Raw genomic sequence first — 3,304 nt, 5'->3', positions numbered from 1 at the left:
TGAGTTTTTATCGGTTGATCTTGATTTTAGAAAGTGTTTTAGTGTGTTTTTCATTGCCAGTTTTGTGTCCATTGTAAGAGGGTATTGTGGTGAGAGGTCTCCCACACCCTAAGACAGTGTGTGTGTGTTTTGGCAATGATTAGCAATCACTAAGCATTGAGTGAGTTGTTTTACAAGTTCTACGATAGCATCATAACGAACCATCTCCATTTGCAAGTCACAAATAAGGTATTACGCAAGATCCACTCTCTCTTCCCTTTGCTCTAGCTCTATCTGGTCCATTTTGTGCGTGTCTTGGTGTGAGGTTTCTTGGGTGTGTTGTGTGGTGCATCTTCTTGGTTGTGCCAAAATCTCTCTTGCGTCCTAGTTCGCATACCATAACTAGGTGGTGCCCCTATCTTGTTTGGGTTTGGCTGTGGGTTTGTTTTTTTGTTGTGCTTGTGGTTGCCCCACCTCCAATTGAGCAGCACGAGAGCCTTGAGGGGTGTTTAGAGGTCGCCTCTCTTGTTGCCTGCCCCGGACCGCCTCAATAGATAATGGTTTCTTTATTTCTACCATTATTTGTGTGAGACATATTCTTACTTGTCCTATTTTTAAATATGGATTGTAGGTCTTGAGGAGGATTGAAAAGCAATTTCTATGCCAAGAAGTGCCAAAAGGGATAGTACATCTTCTTCCAAGATAAAGCCTGCTCCCTATGCAAATTGTATCAATTGTAGTAGATTGGAATTTTGTACAATATTTTTATATCAAATGACAAATATTAGTTGCCTCATCTTGTAGCAGACTGACATTTTGTACAATATTTTCATATCAATGACAAATTTTGGTTTTCTTTTCCATTTTTTTGGTTTAGATGTCACATCTTGTTGGTTTCCATTTTTTTTTTTGATGGAAATGTCTTGTTTGAGTCCATGAATATTATATGTGTAGTCTTGCCTTTACAAAACTATAAATAGGTCAACCAGGTTTAGGTTTATCACCCTTACAATGAGCAATAGGTCAAGAGATATGGATTCTGGCTCCTCTTCCTCACTCCTTGTGAGCAAGAAGGAGAAGAAAAATCCCATGAGTAGGAGAAGGTAGAGGTTGAGATGGAAGAGAAGGAAGCGGTAGACCTAAGCTAGTTTTCATGATCTTCACTTACTTGAAAAAACTCCCCACATGGTTGATAGATTATTTAGGCCCTTCAAGAGTAGGGTTGGAAGATGGCATGGATTATGCTTTGGGCCTCAACATGTTGTTGTCAACACAATCGGACTAGGAAAAATATGCAGAGATAGATGCAAAAACTGCCCCAAATAAAAAAAAAAATGAAAGACTATATTGGGAGCTATACAAGAGATGGATCCAACAAAAGTCATAAAATTTACAAGGGATGTAAGGTTTGCATCATGCTCTTAAGGAGAGAATATGTAATGTTTTCTCTTTACAAAAAAAATATGAGTACGTAATGTTTACAAAATGCTCTAAAGTAGAGAGCATGTAATGTTCTCAAGTAGAGACTATGTAATGTTCTCAAGTAGAATATATACCATTTTGATATTTACAAATTGTTGTTTCACAAAATACTTTTGGGGGTTCTGGGATTTCTAGGACTCTTTATTGGGCTGGCCATGGCCTCCTCTGTTCTTCTTGGGCTCTTTGTGTTTTTGGCTCTTCTTCTTTCTTTTTGTCCTCCTTAGGCTTTGTCTCTTTGGCTGTTTTTTGCTTCTTCTCTTCCTCCTTGTGCTTTGGATTTTTTGGTGTTTTTTGCTTATCTTCCTCCTTAGGCTTTGGTTCTTCTGATGTCCTCTTCTTCTTCTTTATCTCCTTCTTTTACTCCTCTTCGGCATGTAATTGTGTTTTTCTAGGTCTCTTTTTGGGGGCAACAAGCTTCTTTTCTTCTCTTCCTTTCGAACCTCCTTGGGCTTCTCTTCCTCTACCTTTTCTCTTTTGTGTGGATCTTTCTTGCCCTCTATGGTGCCTGGCCTCTTCCTTTGGCTTCTTTGGCCCATTGGGACCTTAGGTGTTGCTGTGGGTAGTGGCATCTAGACATTGACCATATACCTAATTGACTTTTCTCTTACCCACCAAACATGGTTGTGGGTGTAGCGATTCCTATAGATCTAGCAAAGAAAGATTAGTGTATTACCTCTCAAAGAGAAAATTTCAAGTAACATCTATATTTATATGGTCAATTCTTACTCTAATATTCTTTTTTGGGTTGCAATAGGTGTAGTCAACCACTAGATTTGCATTTGTTATCACTCTCCATCCACATGAGAAAACCTCTTCCTGCAAGGGTGGCTACACAAACAGAAGGGGAGGCATAAATACACTATTTAAAAAAGTATTTACTTACAATCTAACAACACCATACCTTCACATTTAAGGTGTGCATGTCATCCATGAGCTTTGTGATGGGAGGACATTGCTCAATTTCCTCTACTAGCCTTGAGTCAGTCCTATTTAGAAAGATCCAAAGCATTGGCTTAACCAAAGACAAAATGACTGAAAGTGGGAGCATTGGCTAAAGTATTGGAAATTTACACTTACAGCCTAGCCATTGCATGGTGATCCTCAAGAGAGTTCAATATAAAAATGTCTTATCAATGATATCAATTGCAATAAGACTTCAATGTGAGATGTGGCAAGACCAGTGGACATATTCAAAAACCTCAAAGATGAAAAACTCAAACTGAGCTAGGGTTGCAAAAAAATATACCTCTCATGGTAGGGGCATAGAAGGAGCTCATGTTTCAAAATCAATAATGGCTAGCCAATTCCTTATGTCAGAATGAGTTCTCAAATAGTGAGAGATGGTTGGGTCAACCACCTTCACTTTATGTTGGAAATCTCACTTATAGTCATGCATCAATAATCTACAAAGAAATACAAAGAACACTTATTAACTATGAACAATCTACAAAAACACACATAGAATGTTGATGGTAAGATAAACCTCAAGGATGCCAAGATAATACGATCATTGATCTCTTTTTGCTAGTCTTTCATAATGTCAATAGACTTAGCATCCTCGAAAATATAATCTTTCCTTTGAAGAAGGTCATTATCTAAGAAGGCAACCACCCAAAATCTATTGGGATTGACACTTTTCGGAAATGAAGGGATTTGAGCTTCAATCTCCATGAGTTCCTTTGTTTCAACCTCCTCCCTGTCAACTTTCATCTCCACTTCTTCTTCTAAAACATCCTCCTCCTCTATGATTTCCCCAATCACCAGTTTAGACTCTTTTGCATTTCTTTATGGGGATATATTGAAGATTTTGAAGGTTTTCTCATCTTGAGGAGGTATCGTTTCA

At 38.2% G+C, this 3,304-nt stretch overlaps 1 pseudogene; it reads right to left on the bottom strand.

Moving 5' to 3' along the window:
- Nucleotides 1-2,151: 2,151 nt before the first annotated feature.
- LOC147419438 (uncharacterized) lies at nt 2,152-2,857 on the bottom strand (annotated as a pseudogene).
- Nucleotides 2,858-3,304: the final 447 nt, after the last annotated feature.

This window comes from Adiantum capillus-veneris, chromosome 29, assembly GCF_014529385.1.
Source record: "Adiantum capillus-veneris isolate H3 chromosome 29, ASM1452938v2, whole genome shotgun sequence".
NCBI lineage: Eukaryota > Viridiplantae > Streptophyta > Polypodiopsida > Polypodiales > Pteridaceae > Adiantum > Adiantum capillus-veneris.
This window is presented reverse-complemented; position numbering and strand designations above follow the sequence as displayed.